This window comes from Ovis canadensis, chromosome 13 (assembly GCF_042477335.2).
Source record: "Ovis canadensis isolate MfBH-ARS-UI-01 breed Bighorn chromosome 13, ARS-UI_OviCan_v2, whole genome shotgun sequence".
Taxonomy (NCBI): domain Eukaryota; kingdom Metazoa; phylum Chordata; class Mammalia; order Artiodactyla; family Bovidae; genus Ovis; species Ovis canadensis.
In genome coordinates, this window is record NC_091257.1 from 63,086,975 (window position 1) to 63,107,720 (window position 20,746).

Consider the following 20,746-nt stretch of genomic DNA (forward strand, 5'->3'; position numbering starts at 1 on the left):
CTCTCTTTCACTTTCATCAAGAGGCTCTTTAGCTTTTGTTTGTTTTCTAAGGGTAGTGTCATCTGCATATCTGAGGTTATTGATATTTCTCCTGGAAATCTTGGTTCCAGTTTGTGCTCCTTCCAGCCTAGCATTTCACATGATATATTCTGCATATAAGTCAAATCAGCAGGGAGACAATATACAGACTTAATGTACTCCTTTCTAAATTTTGAAACAGTGTGTTGTTCCATGTCCAGTTCTAACTGTTGCTTCCTGACCTGCATACAGGTTTCTCAGGAAGCAGGTGAGGTGGTCTGGTATTCCCACCTCTTTATGAATTTTCCACAGTTTGTTGTGATCCACACAGTCCAAAGCTTTAGCATAGTTAATAAAGCAGAAATAGATGTTTTTCTGGAACTCTCTTGCTTATTCTATGATCCAACAGATGTTGGCATTTTGATCTCTGATTCCTCTGCCTTTCTAAATCTGGCAGGAACATCTGGAAGTTCATGGTATGTACTGTTAAAGTCTGGCTTGGAGAATTACTTTGCTAGTGTGTGAGACAAGTATGATTGTGCAGTAGTTTGAACATTCTTTGCATTGCCTTTCTTTAGGATTGGAATGAAAACTGATCTTTTCCTGTTCTGTGGCCACTGCTGAGTTTTCCAAATTTGCTGGCATATTGAATGCAGCACTTCCACAGCATCATCTTTTAGAACTTGAAATAGCTCAAGTGGAATTCCATCACCTCTACTAGCTTTGTTTGTAGTGATGCTTCTTTTTTTTTTTTCAATACAAATCTTTAAAGTTTATTTTCATCAAAGACATACAAAATAACAATAAATTTTATAAACAGAGGTATTTTTATATTTTGTCCCTCAAACAATTTAACCATTCTTTGATGCTTATAGTGAATGTGTGCAAGCAGGTTTGGCATTTCTTTTGTAGTGATGCTTCTTAAGGCCCACTTGACTTCACAACCTAGGATGTCTGGCGCTAGGTGAGTGATCACACCATCTTGGTTATCTGGGTCATGAAGATCTTTCTTGCATAGTTCTTCTGTGTATTGTTGCCACCTCTTCTTAATATCTTCTGCTTCTGGTAGGTCCATAGCATTTCTGTCCTTTATTGTGCCCATTGTTGCATGAACTATTCCCTTGGTATCTCTAATTTTCTTGAAGAGATCTCTAGTCTTTTTCATTCTAGTTTTTTCCTCTATTTCTTTTCACTGATCACTAAGGAAGGCTTTCTTATCCCTCCTTGCTATTCTTTGGAACTCTCCATTCACATGGGTATATCTTTCTTTTTCTCTTTTGCCTTTTGCTTCTCTTCCTTTCTCAACTATTTTAAAGGCCTCCTCAGACAAGCATTTTGCCTTTTTGCATTTCTTTTTCTTGGCAGTTGTCTTAATCACTGTCTCCTGCACAATGTCACGAACCTCTGTCCATAGTTCTTCAGGCACTCTATCAGATCTAATCCCTTGAATCTATTTGTCATTTCCACTGTATAATCATAAGGGATTTGATTTAGGTCATACCTGAATGGTCTAGTGGTTTTCTCTACTTTCTCCAATTTAAGTCTGAGTTTGGCAATAAGGAGTTCATGATCTGAGCCACAGTCAGCTCCTGGTCTTGTTTTTGCTGACTGTATAGAGTTTCTCCATCTTCAGCTGCAAAGAATAGAATCAATCTGATTTCAGTATTGACCATCTGGTGATGTTCATGTGTAGAGTCTTCTCTTGTGTTGTTGAAAGAGGTGTTTGTTATGACCAGTGCATTCTCTTGGCAAAACTCTGTTATCCTTTGCCCTGCTTCATTTTGTACTCCAAGGCTAAATTTGCCTGTTATTCCAGGTATCTCTTGACTTCCTACTTTTGCATTCCAGTCCCCTATGATGAAAAGGACATCTTTTTTTGGTGTTAGTTCTAGAAGGTCTTGTAGGTCTTCATAGAACCGTTCAACTTCAGCTTCTTTGGCATTACTGGTTGGGGCATAAACTTCAGTATCATAGCAATATGATACCAAATGGTTTGCCTTGGAAATGAACAGAGACCATTCTGTTAGATTGCATCCAAGTACTTCATTTTGGACTCTTTTTTTTTTTACTATGAGGGCTACTCCATTTCTTCTAAGGGATTCTTGCCCAAAGTAGTATAATTCTTATCTGAGTTAAATTTGCCCATTCCAGTGCATTTTAGTTCACTGATTCCTAAAATGTTGATGTTCACTCTTGCCATCTTCTGTTTGACCATATCCAATTTACCTTGATTCATGGACCTAACATTCCAGGTTCCTATGCAACACTGTTCTTTATAGCATCGGACTTTACTTCCATCACCAGTCATATCTACAAATGGGTGTTGCTTTTGCTTTGGCTCTGTCTCTTCATTTTTTCTGGAGTAATTTCTCCATTCTTCTCCAGTAGCATTTTGGGCACCTACTGACCTGAAGTGTTCATCTTTCAGTGTCATATCTTTTTGCCTTTTCATACTGTTCATGGGGTTCTCAGGGAAAGAATACTGAATTGGTTTGCCATTTCCTTCTGCAGTGGACCACATTTTGTCAAAACTCGCTACCGTGACCTATCCATCTTGGGTGGCCCTACACGGCATGGTTCATGGTTTCATTGAGTTAGAAAAGACTGTGGTCAGTGTGATTAGTGGCTTTCATTCTGTCTGCCCTCTGATGCCCTCAGAGTTTTTCATTCTCTCTGCCCTCTTGTTCTGATGCCCTCAGAACAAGATCCACTTTCCCCCTCAGTCAGTCTCTCCCATCAGGACACTTCCATAAGCCTCTTATCCTTATTCAACAGATTACAAGAGAGAAAAAAAAAAGCCAGAGGGACTTTCAGAGCATTTTTCCACTGCTTGTGTGTCTTTTCCTATTTGGAACCAGTCTGTTGTTCCATGTCCAGTTCTAACGGTTGCTTCCTGACCTGCATACAGATTTCTCAAGAGGCAGGTCAGGTGGTCTGGTATTCCCATCTCTTTCAGAATTTTCCACAGTTTCTTGTGATCCACACAGTCAAAGGCTTTGGCATAGTCAATAAAACAGAAATAGATGTTTTTCTGGAACTCTCTTGCTTTTTCCATGATCCAGTGAATGTTGGCAATTTGATCTCCGGTTCCTCTGCCTTTTCTAAAACCAGCTTGAACATCTGGAAGTTCACAGTTCACGTATTGCTGAAGCCTGGCTTGGAGAATTTGGGGCATTACTGTACTAGTGTGTGAGATGAGTGCAATTGTGTGGTAGTTAGTGCATTCTTTGGCATTGCCTTTCTTTGGCATTGGAATGAAACCTACCTTTTCCAGTCCTGTGGCCACTGCTGAGTTTTCCCAATTTGCTGGCATATTGAGTGCAGCACTTTCACAGAATCATGGAACAACAGACTGGTTCCAAATAGGAAAAGGAGTACATCAAAGCTGTATATTGTCACCCACCCTGCTTATTTAACTTATATGCAGAGTACATCATGAGAAATGCTGGGCTGAAAGAAGCGCAAGCTGGAATCAAGATTGCCAGGAGAAATATCAATAACCTCAGATATGCAGATGACACCACCCTTATGGCAGAAAGTGAAGAGGAACTCAAAAGCCTTTTGATGAAAGTGAAAGAGGAGAGTGAAAAAGTTGGCTTAAAACTCAACATTCAGAAAACGAAGATCATGGCATCTGGTCCTATCACTTCATGGGAAATAGATGGGGAAACAGTGGAAACAGTGTCAGACTTTATTTTGGGGGGCTCCAAAATCACTGTAGATGGTGATTGCAGCCATGAAATTAAAAGACGCTTACTCCTTGAAAGGAAAGTTATGACCAACCTAGATAGCATGTTGAAAAGCAGAGACATTACTTTGCCAACAAAGGTCCGTCTAGTCAAGGCTATGGTTTTTCCAGTAGTCATGTATGGATGTGAGAGTTGGACTGTGAAGAAAGCTGAGCAGTGAAGAATTGATGCTTTTGAACTGTGGTGTTGGAGAAGACTCTTGAGAGTCCCTTGGACTGCAAGGAGATCCAACCAGTCCATTCTGAAGGAGATCAGTCCTGGGTGTTCTTTGGAAGGACTGATGCTGGAGCTGAAACTGCAATACTTTGGCCACCCCATGTGAAGAGTTGACTCTGGAAGAGACTCTGATGTTAGGAGGGATTAGGGGCAGCAGGAGAAGGGGACGACAGAGGATGAGATGGCTGGATGGCATCACTGATTTGATGGATTTGAGTTTGAGTTGGTGATGGACAGGGAAGCCTGGCGTGCTGTGATTCATGGGGCTGGAAAGAGTTGGACATGACTGAGCAACTGAACTGAACTGAACTGTGTGTCTTAGTTTGGGTTCCCTTAGAAGTAGACTGAGATACAAATTCAAGTGCAAGTACTTTGTCTGAGTAGGGAAGTAAGGACCTGAGATGGGAGGGACAGAAGTCTGTAGGAAGCTCATGTTTAAGTAAAGTGCCACCACAAACAATCTGAATTCAACCCTATTGGGGAACTTTGGGGGTCAGTACAGAATGTAAGCCTCAGTTATCCTGCACAAGGAGTTAGGGAGCTGGGATATAAGCACCAATTCCACAGTGTTTGGTGGAAGGTTGCAGCTGGGAAGGCACTAATTCTGCAGCACTTCTGGCCTGCTGCATGTCTGAACAGAGCTAACTCAAACCACCAGACGAAGACCTTTGGTAAACAGGCAGATGCTGGCAGTTGGAAATCAGGCTGCTGTGTGCAAAATGTCAAGGCCCAGGGTGATACCAGCAGGATAGCCTCAGCATCTGCTACATTGTGTTCTCTCATCCTCCAGACTCATGGATAAACTTTCTGTTCCCCATCCACTCAGCCCAGAGTAAATCTTCCCAGAGTCAACCAGTAGGTACGCATCCTCTGTCTACTCCAGACCAGATTTCTAATTGGTACAGATTACTTATTTCACTATTTATTGTTCCATCTATTTATTCCATCTATTTATTGTTCACTATTTATTGTTTACATCTCCACCCATGTTATAGGGTCACTCTGTGGTTTAGTCCTCTTTTAGCCCTGCCTGGTAACATGTTAGCAGCTCAGACCCTGACCACAGCCCTGGAAAAAATGAATAAGTCTCACTGACTGACTCACTCCTACTTTCAATTCAGCAACAACCTAGGTGTTTGGAAACAGCCAGTGTATTTTAGACTGGTCCCTGTTAGCTTTGGTGTGACCATTCACCTAGAGCCAGACGTCCTGGAGTGTGAAGTCAAGTGGGCCTTAGGAAGCATCACTACAAACAAAGCTAGTGGAGGTGATGGAGTTCCAGTTGAGCTATTTAAAATCCTGAAAGACAATGCTGTGAAAGTGCTTCTCTCAGTATGCCAGCAAATTTAGAAAACTCAGCAGTGGCCACAGGACTAGAAAAGGTCAGTTTTCATTCCAATCCCCAAAAATTTCAATGCCAAAGAATGTTCAAACTACCACACAATCGCACTCATCTCACACACTAGCAAAGTAATACTCAAAATTCTCCAAGCTAAGTTTCAACAGTACATAAACCGAGAACTTGCAGATGTTCAAGCTGGATTTAGAAAAGGCAGAGGAACCAGAGATCAAATTGCCATCATCGACTGGATCATAGAAAAAGCAAGAGAATTCCAGAAAGAAATCTGCTTCATTGACTACCCTAAAGCCTTTGACTGTGTGGGTCACAACAAACTGTGGAAAATCTTTAAAGAGATGGGAATACCAGACCACCTCACCTGCCTCCTGAGAAATCTGTATGCAGGTCAAGAAGCAACAATTAGAACCAGACACGGAACAATGGACTGCTTCAAAGTTGGGAAAGGAGTACGTCAAGGCTGTGTATTGTCACCCTGCTTGTTTAACTTCTATCCTGAGTACATCATGCAAAACGCTGGGCTGGATGAAGCACAAGCTGGAGTCATAATTGCTGGGAGAAATAACAATAACGTCAGATATGCAGATGACACCACCCTTATGGCAGAAAATGAAGAAGAACTAAAGAGCGTCTTGATGAAAGTGAAAGAGGAGAGTGAAAAAGTTGGCTTAAAACTCAACATTCAAAAAACAAAGATCATGGATCATGCCATCTGGTCCCATCACTTCATGGGAAATAGATGGGGAAACAATGGAAACAGTGAGAGACTATTTTCTTGGGCTCCAAAATCACTGCAGATGGTGAATGTAGCCATGAAATTAAAAGACACTTGCTTCTTGGATGAAAAGTTATGACAAACCTAGACTGTATATTAAAAAGCAGAGACATTACTTTGCTGACAAAGGTTCATATAGTCATAGCTATGGTTTTTCCAGTAGTCTTATATGGATGAGAATTGGGACCATAAAGAAAGCTGAGCACCAAAGAATTGATGCTTTCAAAGTGTGGCATTAGAGAAGACTCTTGAGAGTCCCTTGGATTACAAGGAGATCAAACCAGTCAGTCCTAAATGAAATCAGTCCTGAATATTCATTGGAAGGACTGATGCTGAAGCTGAAGCTCCAATACTTTGGCCACCTGATGTGAAGAACTGACTCACTGGAAAAGATCCTGATGCTGGCAAAGATTGAAGACAGGAGGAAAGGGGGACAACAGAGAATGAGATGATTAAATGACATCACCGACTTGATGGACATGAGTTTGAGTAAGCTCCGGGAGATGGTGATGAACAGGAAAGCCTGGTGTGCTTCCGTCCATGGGGTCACAAAGAGTTAAATACTACTGAGCTACTGATCTGAACTAAACTGTCAGCTTTGATCTTCTGGAGAGATTTACCATTTGCTAAACATGATGATTTCGGTATATGATCTTGAGGGGATATAGTATTTCTCATCTCCAAGGGAAAAGGTCACATTCCTTTAGGACTATGGATAGTATTGGTGTAAACTATGAGTCAGCCAGTGGTGAGTTGGCAACTTGGCAATATCTAGAAAGAAAGGCTGGGACATTGGTAAATGCAGAAACATATACTCAGTTGTAGTCTGATGTATGAATATCCTGCCAAGATTTATTGAATGAGTTGAAAGGCCATCTGAGTCTTGCCATATGATTTTATATTAATAAATAGATAGCTTGAGTCTGATGTCTTTCTAATTTTTATCCTTTTTCTCCCTCTTTTACCCTGATTATTAACCTTTATTAAAAACTGAGTGATCTCAGTATCAGTTAGCTTTATTGAAAAGAACCTTAATAGATCATATGGGAAATTTCTCTGTCTTCAGGCAATACTGGGCTTCCCTGGTAGCTCAGCTGGTAAAGAATCCACCTGCAATGCAGGAGACCTCAGTTCAATTCCTGGGTCAGGAAGGTCCCTTGGAGAAGGAATAGGCTACCTACTCCAATATTCTTAGACTTCCCCGGTGGCTCAGCTGGTAAAGAATCCACCTGTAATGTGGGAGATCTAGGTTTGATCCCTGGGTTGGGAAGATACCCTGGAGAAGGGAAAGGCTACCCACTCCTGTATTCTGGCTTGGAGAATTCCATGGACTGTATAGTCCATGGGGTCACAAAGAATCAGACACGACTGAGCGACGTTCACTTCACTTCAGGCAACACTACACCAAACCATTCCTGAAAGGAATCTACTTATCCTTGGTCTGAAAACTCTCCCAAAAGAGGTGTGAGAAATGCCACAGCCTCCCTGATCTCAGTGTTTCTCCTTAGTAAGCTCTGGGCTTATTCTTTCTTAAATTTCAGCTTAAATTTTTTTTGAACTTTTAATTTTGTATTGGGAGATAGCGGTTAACAATGTTGTGATACTTTCAGATGAATAGTGGAAGGGATTCAGCCATACATATACATATATACATACATATACATATATCCCCTTTAGCTTCAAATTTTTAATAAACGTTATGACAACCTTCCCAATACTACAAAGATTTATTCTGCAGGACTCTCAAGTGGCCTATGACCATCACAAGTAAAATGATAGTATGTATTTATATGAAGTCAAAGCAGTTTTCAGGAATTTAGTCTTCTAGGAAATCAGTTAAAAACATGTGCAGGATGTTCTTGAAATGTATCAACAAGTAAGATGGGGTGATGGATAGACATGAAATAAGTAAGCACAGTAAGGGTTAATGGTAAAATATAAAATGTTAATGGTAAAATGTGGTGGGTATACAGCCCTTGTAAATTTGCATCAAGTTTTTTGCATGTTTGAAAATTTTCATAATAAAATGTTGAGAAAGTATATGAAGGATAAGTATTTACTGTCTGCCCACATACATTTATTTATAACTCAGGGTTTTAAATTCCCATAAACTTTCCTGAAGATAATCTTTTCTTAATAGAAAGCACATATGAAATACTAAAGAGAACTTGGGTGGCTCTGAAGTGGTAGAGCTAATTAACCAATCAACAGATCATTAATGAACAGCTTCAAATTGCTTTTGGAGATATGAATATCACCTTCAAAGAACTTAAATTCAAATTGAGAAACATTTCTATTTTAATCTATCTAGATATCTGTCTCATCACCTATACCTAATCTGTATCATCTGTACCATTAACATCTACATTTTCCTGCCCAGATCATAAAATTTATATTTATGCCATCTACATTGTCCATATCAAATATGTCACCTAGGGGCTTCCCTGTGGTCCAGCAGTTAAAAATCTGCCTGCCAGTTCAGGGGGTATGGGTTCTATCCTTGGTTTGGGAAGATTCCACATGACTTGCAAGGCAACTACTGAGCCCACATGCTAGACAGTCAATGTGCCACAACAAGACCCCACATGATGCATCAAAGATCCCACATGCCACAATTAAGACCTGGCATGGCCAAATAAACAAATAAAGATTTAAAAATACAAAAGCATCTACATCTATGTTTAGAGTTATATAATTTATATTTACTCTGATATCATCATCTATTGATACATCCATATTTGCATGTATCAGTTATCTACGTTGTCTACATCACTGGTTTGCAACGCCAGAAACTTGCACCCAGAAGGCATTTGGCAGCATCCAGACACATCACTGATTGTCACAACCCGACAGTAGGGGAAGGAGGGCCCCTGGCATCTAGGACAGTGCCTCATAGCAAAGAATTATCCAGCCCAAAATATCAATAGTGCTACAGTTGAAAATTTTAATCTACATCCATGTCTACAGCTATGTCATGCACATCTATTCTCTAACTGATATCTATCTACATCTGTATTTATATCTACAGAATCTACATATGCGTTTACATCTATGTCACTGACAGCAACTACAGTGTCTACATAAACTACATAATCTCTATCAGCACCTGCATCTACATAGCCTACATCTTTTACATCTACATATACCTTTATATCTAATTAGCAGCTCAGAACATGCTTGTTACATGGGAATTAGTGGTTCATTTAATCTAAAATTAAAATTTAATCTTAATTCTCCCCTTCTCTGACCATAAAGATTCTGATGAACCAATTCATGAGTTTGTTGGTGGGGAAAGAGGTTGCACCATTAAACAATGGTAAGACAACAACGAGGAGTCTTACAAGTCAACTCAGTTCTGACATTGTCAACCCCAGAGATAGCATCAGACGCCATTGTTGAGGGCTCAGTTCCACGAGGCTGCCCTCCACTTCAGGTACCAATCACAAGTCTAAGTTGGTATTGTTAGCAAATTCGCAAGTCCGTGTGCCTGACGCACAGTGAGGCCCATCAATACTAGAGTTTGGAATAGAGAAAGGCTTATTACAGATTCATACAAAGGGATGGGTGGCTCATGATCTAAGAACCCCAAAGTTACTGAATGCTTTCTGCAAGCCCCTGTAAAAGCAAAAGGTAAGGGATGAGCATGGTTAATTGTTGTAAACTTCCTGGTGTCAGATCCTTTGTTCCTGAGGTAAGGTCATGGTCAGGTAACAATGTTCCTGTAAATCTCTGCCAGATAAATGTTATTCTCTATCCTGACAAGAAAGGGCAAAGTCCCAAGGCACAACTTTCACCCTCCAAGGTCCCAGTCCTGGCTAAGAGGAGGCAGATCTCAGTTGGCAGCTCCTTTGGGGCCAGATTCTCACAACGTGCCCAACTGTTATCCCTGGGTTGGCCCCCAACCCAACTGGCCCTCAGTCTCCTCAGGCCACCCAAATGGGAAGACCAGGTCTCACAGATGGTGACCCAGGCAGACGGCCGCTTCTATTAGGGCTCAGAGACAGGGGTGGGGGAGAGGTTCACCGCTGCCTCAAGGGCTGGACCAAGGCTAGTGCAGGGCCTCTGTGAGGGCTCTGGAGACCTGCAGGACATAGTCCCCAGTCTGGTCTCTGGGCCTTCTAGCTCACTCACTGACCCAAAGCTGGATCAGGTAGAGGGCCTCTGGGAGAAGGCCTGAATTTGCCTCTAACCTCACTTTCTACCTGATGACCACTGCAACACTGACCTTGACTCAATCACTTCCAGCAGTGGTCTCTCGCTGACAGTTACCAGTGGGCAGGGCCCACTGTGGTGCTGAACAATTACTGAGCAGGACAATTAACAGTCACTCGTTGACAGTTGGTTGCTTGTGGGCAGGGCCCACTGAGGCACTGAGGCACTGAGCAATGGCTGGTCAAGACCTGTTGCCTAGTAACATGGAGCGGAGGAGGCATAGCAATGGCTGCTGGCTGAGGGCTGTGCTCATCCTGCTCTCTTACAGTATCTGTTCTTCTGACGGACTGACTATAAATGAAGGGTTTCCAAGGCTTCTGTCCTCATGGAGTTTGGGGCTTGGCGTGGTGGTACATGGAAGCATTTTTGTTCACCAACCTAGAAGCTTTCCAAACTCCATGCTTTGGGATTTTTATGGAGGCTTCATCACATGGTCATAATTAATTACGTAGTCAATCATTACATAGTCAAACATAGTCATTACATAGTCATGATGAATTTAACTTCCAGGCTCTGTCCCTTCCTCAGAAATGGGATGAGACTGAAAGTTCTGACTCTCTAATCATGCGGATGGTTGGTTCCCCTGGAAACAAGCTCCCATCCTTAGGTGCTTTCAGAAGTCATCTTCTTAACATAAATTCAAATCAAAAGAGATTTGTTATGAATATCAAAGCAACTTTATCACTCTTAGGAAATTTCAAGGGTTTTAGGAGCTCTGTGCCAGAAACAGAGACAGAGACAAAAATATACATTTCCTATTACAAATCATAATATCACAGGCCACATACAAAAATGCTTGTTACATCAAAATGAGTGGTCCATTTCATCTAAAATTAAATTTTAATTCTTCTCTCCTCTAGCCACATACTAAAATGTGAGTGGAACAGAGCATGACCATTGTTAATCACACTGGCTAACTTTTTGCAGGCTTAGTCCTGGCTTCAAAAGACAACTTTGGTTCCTGCTAGTAGAAGCCAAAGAGACTTCCATTTCGATTTGGATTGAAGCAAGAAGTTAAGCAGGTGCTTGATGATTTTCATTCATGCCCTCTCTTTGCTTGCCAGTCCCCAGGACCAGAGGGCATCTGCTGCAGACACAATTGTCTCCAACATAGTGATAAAGAATAATTTATTCTTAAGCGAGCAGTCACTGTTCTTTGAGAACTTGATATGGTTTGATCACATCTTGTTCCACCTAAACTAATCTGGGCTGGAAAACACAGTTGGCGTGAGAAGCTGCAGATCTTGCTCTTTGGCCCTGGGCACTTTCAGCCTCAGAGTAGTTAAGAAACTGCTGATTCTACAACCAAACAGTAGCTCAGGTTGCCGCATTCTTTTAAGCCCCCATGAGCATATGAGCTGACTTGTCAGCCAAGACAAAGTAAAATTATGTTTTAAATGAAATTGCAATCATGGGAGACAAGAAAAATGAAAGCAACTTTCTATGGCTTCTTTAGCCTGTGACATTTACTAAATATCTATGCTTCCTGTGGAAACCCATGCCTCATGGAGACCATCATTTGTCCTCCAGGAACAGGACTGACCCTGGGTAAAGTTTCAAAACAGGTTTCACTAACCTCTTTGTATCTTCACTTATTATAGTGTTTCTAAATTTTCCAAAAATATTAATTTTTAGGACTTGAAAGTGAAATATTAGAAATTTGTTATTCGTTATTATGAATTTCTTTAAATATTTTAATAAATGAGAAACACAGCTTAGTAGTATGTACAAAAAACTGTAGCCTATAGCAAATATCCAAACATTGTAAATGCCAGTGAACATGAAAGTGAAAGTCACTCAGTCGTGTTTGACTCTGTAACCCCATAGACTCCATGGAATTCTTTGCAACCCCATGGAATTCTCCAGGCCAGAATATTGGACTCTTGGTGACCCCATGGAATTCTACAGGGCAGAATACTGGAGTCGGTAGCTGTTCCCTTCTCTAGGGGATCTTCTCAACCCAGAGATCAAACCCAGGTCTCCTGCATTTCAGGTGGATTCTTTACCAGTTGAGCTACTGGGAAGTCAGTGAACATAACTGAAAGAAAGAAAGAAAGTGAAGTTGCTCAATTGTGTCCGACTCTTTGCGATCCCATGGACTGTAAGCTACCATACTCCTCCATCCACGGGATTTTCCAGACAAGAGTAATGGAGTGGGTTATCATTTCCTTCTCCAGAGAATCTTCCCAAACCAGGGACTGAACCCAGGTCTCCCACATTGTAGGCAGACGATTTACCATCTGAGCCACCAGGGAAGTCGAACATAATTGAGTAGTTTTTAAAAAATGATCTAACATTTGAATTTAACCCAGCAAATGCTACACAATACCATAGTGTTAATGTTCTCAAAAATAGATAATAATCGACCAGCACCCTATTGGTTGAATGTCTTCCCTAATAACGATTCCCCTGTCTAGTTTTGCCTTAGTCATTCACTCAACATGCCCTGAGCAGTCAGTGTGTGCCAGGCTTTTTCCTAGATGCCAGGGAAAGTACAGAATAAAATGGGCAAAACCCTCTGACCTCATGGAGCCTGCACTCTAGTGGGAGAGGTAGGCAACAAACAAGTAAAACAAGTACGCTGTTTTACTTATTTTTTGGAGAACAAAAAATCAGGAGAAAGGATAAGGAAAGCTGGCAAATTGGGAGGGGGTAGTTCTGGGAAGAACTCACTGAAAAGGTGGCATTGAATCCACAGAAAGCACCAAGGGTCTGAGCAGAAGCATTCTTGGCATGTTTTAGGAAGAGCACAGAGGCCTGTACAGCTGGAACAGGTGCATGAGGGCACATGAGTGGAGAAGCAAGAGGGGTAAAGGAAGACAGATGATGAAAGACTGGTTGAATGAGATGGGAGCCAGTTGAACATTTTCAAAGTAGAGTAGTGACATGACACAACTACACACTTCAGTCTCTTTCTGGCTGCTCTCTGGAGGATGGACTATGAAAAGACCCGAGTAGGGGCAGGAAGAGCTGTGAGGTGGACATTCATCTATTTACCTGAGGGATGGTGGTAACTTGTAGCAGCAGTGTTAGTAGTTAGAGCTGGAAACCAGCAGTTAGATTCTCTACTTATTTTCAATCAAGAGTCTTCAGGATTTTCTAGAGATCAACTAGTACAGTAAGAGAATAAAGGAGTTGAGGATGACCCCAAGACTTGTGGCAGAGTAGTCAGAAATAAAAAGTCACAAAAAGTCAGATGCCAGGTTGAGCCCAACCACATAGAAAGAAACATGGCCTAATGCTGAACTCTATGAATCTCTCCTAACAGAGACTGAGAGAGGTCCTAAGATTAAGGCAAGGCTGAGCTCATGGGTGCAGGTAAAGTATATTAGTTGTGGATAGTTGAGATCAGCAAAGGCAGTCAAGTCACACCCCAAGATCAACACCACCTTAATCACTGAAGTTGGAAGTCGGATCAAATGCTGTCAAGAGAGATACAAAAGACCTGTGCCCCTCCCAGGAGTTCTGGAAGACCCTCCCACCACCCACTTCACAGTGTTCACAGAAATGTCCACTTTAGCAGACCCACCCCCACTCCAAGAATATGATTATGGGACTTATTGTTTCCTTGTAGAGCAAGAGCAGAGTTGGCCCACCAAGTGGGCCACAACCCATAGGTATGAGCTGAGGGACACTGAGAAGGCTCTTAACTGAAGTGGGTCCCTGGGGAACCTCTCGTTGTGCCTGACATTCTATTCATGGATTCTCTCTCCTTGGATGTCTCTAGGACAAGTTGCTCTGAAATGGCTCCAGGAGAAATATTGGTTTGGTTTGGAGCCTCCTAACATTCATTAGTGCTTTGTGATAGCACATTTTATGCAAATTATCATTTCACTTTTAGAGATAGAATCCTGGGATGTTATCAGGTACTGGGACAAGATGATGATGAAGCTCATGATCTGGATGCATAAACTGAAGCAGAATGACAAGGAGACAGAACATGGTCCCCAAGTTTCTGCCTCCTACCCTCCCAAAATTGTCCTTGCATCTCCCTTTCATGTAGAGGGGCAGGGAGAAATGGAAAATAGGCTATGGAAACAAGAGACTCAGGGGCTATTGACTGATTTGGTTTTTTGATACCTTCTCTGAGGCTTTCATTACTCCTCTGTGACTTTTTCCCTTAAATCAAGATGTAGCATCATCCAAGAACACCCACATGTGAATTCACCTAGACCAGAGTGTAGGAACTTGTGCGTATGGCACTTGGTCTCTTAAATACTCTTTTTGTTTTCTTTCTCCTTCTACATTTCCACTCTTAATATGGTGTCCAGAGTATCACAATAAAACACTGACTTATTATGCAAACAAACCATTGCTTTAGCTTTTGAAGAAAAATTGTCTATTTCATGCTGTTTTGGGTGAATTAAGGAGTGGGAAGCATTCAAGTTCACTTTTCAGTGACTCAACCATTTCCCTTGAAGCAACTGCTGTCCCTCATCCTCTGATCTTTCTTCAACCTCTCCTTGGGCTATAAATTCAGCGGGGTCTTTTAGATGCTCCTTTTAGCTCCTCTTCAACCTGTAGGCTAGAACTGGCCCAAGACTCCGGTCTGATGAATCCTGAGAGTTCTGCTTTAGTCTGTAGGACCCAGGCATCACTTTTCCCCTTGGGTCAAATGTCTATAAGGTTTCTTTGTACTTTCTTAAGTTAGCTCTGAAATTAGCTCTTCATTGTATTGCTGGAGAGAAAGGACCAAATATAGTAAGTCTTCCAATATTTGTTTTCATACTTGATAGGATAATATGTTTTCTGAAAGAAAAAAAATTTAAGACTGGCTCATCCATTGGAAATTTACAATTTTAGGCAGTATTGTGCTTATATAGCAGGATAATATTGTTCAGGGCTGTTTTCTTAGCTTTGTGAGTGAATGCAAAGGAAAGGAAAGGCAGCTAGGAAAGTGGGGTAAAAAGATGGAGAACAACCCTTTAATAAAACTGATAAGAAGCGGCCTACTATATACATATATACATACATGGTACTCAGAACAAATACACGGTCAGTTACATCTTGGGAAGTTTCTGATTATGCATATTTACTTAATTGGAAGGACTGATGCTAAAGCTGAAACTCCAATACTTTGGCCATCTCATGTGAAGAGTTGACTCATTGGAAAAGATTCTGATGCTGGGAGGGATTGGGGGCAGGAGAAGAAGGGGGCGACAGAGGATGAGATGGCTGGATGGCATCACTGACTCGAGGGACATGAGTTTGAGTAAACTCTGGGAGTTGGTGATGGACAGGGAGGCCTGGCGTGCTGCGATTCATGGGGCTGCAAAGTGTTGGGCACAACTGAGCGACTGAACTGAACTGAACTGAACTGAATGGCTCCTTGAGGACCATTATGAATTACTGAGAAATAAAATATTCATAAGTATAAAACTGAAATTAGCCTACATGGAGTTTTTCTGGAGAATACATTTTTATAGAGGAGAGGCCTGGGAGTTGGTATGCTCTAATATTTGCCATAAATAATTAAAAATTCAGCATTAGCAAAGGAATGCCTCTTCTCAGAGAAAAGAGAACTTGTTAAGTCCAATGAATTTCTTAGAATCACAAGGTGAAACCAACTTACTTTTCATGACTCCTGAGGGTGAGCACAGACAGGCCAGAGAGAGTACCAGAGGGAGACTTCAAAACAATCAGCACAGGACTGCATCTGACTTCAGACATGTTGACCTGAAGTTACTGTGAGGACCACTATTTCTGCCTTGTTGCTAGAAATTCCGCAAATTGAAATACATATTTTCAAATGAAACCAAACTTAAAAAGTCCCTATGAAGAATGTCATATAGAGCAGGAATTTTCAGGAAAAGAGAAGAAAGAGTCTTCTGGACATCAAGACATCAGAGATGGAAAGAGGTTGCTCTTAAGAGGTGGAAAGAACCCAACAGAACAGGATGCAGGTCCTGACATCTTAGTACAAGTACTGGAGGAGGGGGAAGGTCATGCAATCTATGGGCTTCCTCTAGGGACTCTACTCAAACTCCTCAATGTTCACCCCAACATTCTCTGCCTGCTTCTGGGCGTGACAGAACTTCAAACCTCCTTCAATCATTAGTCAAATCTTAGGAGCCATGGAGGAGGAAATGGCAACCCACTCAAGTTTTCTTGCCTGAAAAATTCCATGAACAGAGTAGCCTGGTCATGGGGTTGCAAACAGCTGGACACAGCTGAGTGACTAAGCATATCTTAAAAGCTGTGATTTTTCTCTTTCAGTCTGTACCCATCTGTTTTTGTCTCTCAACGATTCTTCATGTTTTCTGGTCCCATCAGAGCATTCCTCTTTATATTGCAGCACTCATATGTGTAAACAATGTGCAAGCATTTTTCTATCCCATGTTACACATAAACCATTTGAACATGATGAACTTGGAAGGTACGCTGAGGAAACATCTTCATTCTTTTTTTTCAAGCATTTCTGTCAAAGTTGCCTTCCTGATCCTTGGACTATATCTCAGGCAGAAACAATAGCTTTTCATTAACTCTGGATTTTGCAATAGTCCAAACTTCTATTTTTCACCCAATTCAAAGCCCCTCTATCTCCCAGCTGCTGCCCAGAACCAGTCATAAGGAAGTGGTAAGTACTGGCCCTTGCTTCTTTCTTTCCTACCATACCACTCCCTTCAGCTCCTGTTGGTTTGGAATGAAGTGGAAAACGACTGTGTTAGTGGAGGTGTCAGAGCTGGCCAGCATCTCCTCTCATGGTTTTCAGTGCCCTCTGTCAGGGCACACCTCCAGATGCTGGCTGATCCTTTCCCAAGAGATCTTTGTTGATTCTTCAGTGTCCTCCATGGCAACCTCCTTACTCCCCCAGTCCCTGACAGGTATGATGCTCTCTGACCTCTCATAACACCTCTCAGCTACTATCATCAGCACATCCCAGGGATCCCCTTGCTCCTTCAAGCAGAAGCTTTGGGGGATGACTTGAGACCAGTAACATTTCATGGAGTTCACTTGGCCCAGGGAAAATCTCTGCATGTGTGGATGCTCTAGCCACTGTCCTATCTCCCCAGCTCACCATTGAGGTTACTCCATCTGGCCTCCTGCCCACCTCCACCTTGCTCACTTCACTCTCAAAATCTTGGGGCCACAAATTGCCCTATGATCTGCTTCCCATTTTCTTCTAGTGGCATTGGAGGTAGTCTATGGGTTTCTGCAGTTCAGCAAGCATCTAGCAAGGAAATGAAATGTCAGTCTCCCTTCCTGCAGACAACTCCACTTTATGTGAGCTGTTTTCTTGCAGCCCCTGACTTGGCAGAAATAGGAAGAAGTATCACAAAACAGTTCAGGGCTCCCTGCAAACTCTCTTCAAAAAAAAAGTCCTTTCTCTAACCAGTTCCTTTATAGTTTTGCATTTCTAAGTTTGTACCTATAGTTTTCCATTACATAGTGACACCCACTCTGCTAGTTCAGTCTTATAGAAATGTGACTGACTCCTCTCCTTGAAACATGTGGGTGCTTAAAACCCACGTTACCTACCTCTGAGGCCTCAGCCGGTAATCAGTCAGACGTAACAAGAAAAATTCTATTTAGGTTTGTGAATATATGTATCATTGTTCAACTTTCCCCAAAAGCAGATCTTGAAATAAAGACTTGACTTCGAATAACTTATTCTGTAGATAATTCCATGAAATAACAATGGGGAGTGGAAAAGCAAAACAGGAAAAGAAAGTCATCCATATATAGCTTGCTATCAAAAACTTCTCCTGTGTGTGACTAAGCTCAGTCTTGCTGGAAAGCTCTCAGAGCCTTTGCAGGGAGCTGAAGGAGCTGTGAGTCTGGGAATTTTATACATCTCACCTTTGGGTGAGGGCTGTTCCTGGGAGCCTCAGTTCCTCAGCATTTTCAGGTTGCCATTTGCATAGAACTGTTGGCTCTGGTAACCAGAGAAAGCCATCAGGCAGAGAAATGCAGATTTTGGCCACTGGAAATCAAAGCAGTGTGCTCCAAAATGGTAAGAATGAGGGAAATCAAGGAAATGGGCAGAAAAGTAGGAGTATCTGCTGCTGCTGCTGCTGCTGCTGCTGCTGCTGCTGCTGCTGTGTGTGTGTGTATTAGGAGGAGGATCATGTGAAGACCAGCAAGCACCCTCCATTCTAAATTTCTACCATGTGATATGTTACTAACTGTAATAGATTTGTCAAGCGCTTAATGGTCTTATCAACACACCAGACCCAAATTGTAGTTTTCCCACCTAGTCCTCAATATCTGTTTCTTGCATACTCTTCAGTATATAGACAAATAAGTGCACTTGCTCATATAGTACATCCAATTTTCTGCAAACTCCAAATTCAAGAGGAACATTCCCTGTTCTGTCACACCTGAATGGTTGTAGCTCTATCTCTTGACCTTTTTGGAGAAATGTTAATTTTTTAAACAGTCCTCAAAAATTTGGTCCTTCATTTCTGCAAAACTAATCATGGTTAACGCCATTCTGAAACACAGCAGAAAACAACTAAACACACACTAATCTCTATAGCTATAAAACAAACTAACATTTAATAAGAGAAGTGTTAATTTTTATTAATATTATTTATATTATTATAAATAAATTATAATATTATTTATATTACCCGTAATGTAGAGGATCAAAAAAGTTTCTTTCTTCTCTTAAGAGGAGAATTTGGTTTGTGATTTCTTAATTATGTCAAAGTGTGTTATATGTCAAATTATGTCAAATCTGACCTGACATAAGAAACCAGATACTAAATGTGTTGTAGGATCAAATGATCAAAGGAAAACTTATTAACATGGTACTCTGTATTAGGAAAAAAATCCCTTAAAGTCACAGAGATAAATGTTTATCTTATTGACCACAAACAAAGGGAATTCTGTAGATGTATACCCCCAGGGCAGCAGGTTCCATGGTAATGTCATTTTCACAGCATGGCATGCTCTCTCCCCGTCCTCTGTAGACCTAGAGTCTACCCTCCATCTCTCTCATCTTTACTCTCTGACTAGTGAACTCTGCTAGAGCAGGCAGAGGAGTGTATTTCTTTTCACCATTAATGTTGGGACTGACCCTGTAATCTGCTGTAGCCAATGGAATATGCATCTACCACAGTGCTTGATATAAGCAAATTAAATGAATTAATAAATTTTGAGAGAAAAATCTACATTCAGAACCTGAACTTCTAACCTGTAATTTTGATGTCTATGCCTTTTGTTTGTCATTTGCTTTCTGACTCCTTCCTTGCAAACTATATTTTTTAGTCTCTGTTGTCAGTCATTCCCAGTTATGTTCAGCCACTAAGAGGTACTTGCACTGAGAGAAGTCAGGGTTTTTCTTCCCATTTCTCTTCTTGGGAGGAAAGGGTGCATTTCTAGCAGTGGCTGCTTCTCTTCTGTGATTCTAGCTCCCACCAGACTGCCCTCCCTCCATGATTCCATGGCCTTCGTAGCCTGTAAAGGTTTCCACTCCACTGGGTGGTCCATGTTTTTGGGGTCTAGCAAAGACACATCCTTTCTTTATCCTACCAATCCCTAGGGGCATACCAGCTGCCTGCAGTTAACAATCTTTGGGTTTCCTCATTTTCTCTTATTTGCTTTTCAGCTTTTCTAATCCCTATTTTTCCTAAATTAAATTCCTTCTAGTAGTTTCATTTTACTAGCTGGATCCTGATGGGTAACTTATTTCAGGAGTCATGTACAAAACTATGCTTTTTTCTAAAACCTGGTTTCTAAGGGTTTGTTTTCCTCAGTTTTTCTTTGAGACCATTCCTGAGATATGTTTTTCCATGTAGCTTCTCTTCTTTTTCTATGGTAATAGTATTTTGTACAAGTTCAGATAAAATTATATCCAGAACAATAACAGCAATCAAAAAACTGTCAATCCACTATTGTCATTTGTTCCCAAATCAATTCACAGATTAAAGATGTCAGTTGTAATCAAATCGATCTATAAATTTGATAAATTCATATCAAAATCTTAACAGACTTTTTTCATGAAAATTGAAAACTGCTTCTAAAATTTGTATGAAAGTGCAAAGGGCCAAGAATAACTAATAACTTCGTAAAGAAAGATAAGGGTGGAAGAACTTTTCCACCAGATATCAAGACATATTTAAAAGATATGATGATAAAGAAACTGTGGTACTGCTTCAAGGACAAACAAATAGACCACTGAAATGGGACGGATTGATATTCTAGAGGAGTCCAGAAACATGCCCATTAACATGCACATATGAATTCTAGGTTTTTTCCAAAGTTAAACTACACAGCAGGTGGGAAATATGGTCATTTCAGTAAAACGAAAAAAACAAATTCCCAGAAAAATTAGGTGTTGATATTTTTTATTGAAGGATAATTGCTTTACAGAATTTTGCTGTTTTCTGTGAAATCTCAACATGAATCACCCATAGGTATACATATATCCCCTCCCTTTTGAAGCTCCCTCCCATCTCCCTCCCCATCCCACCC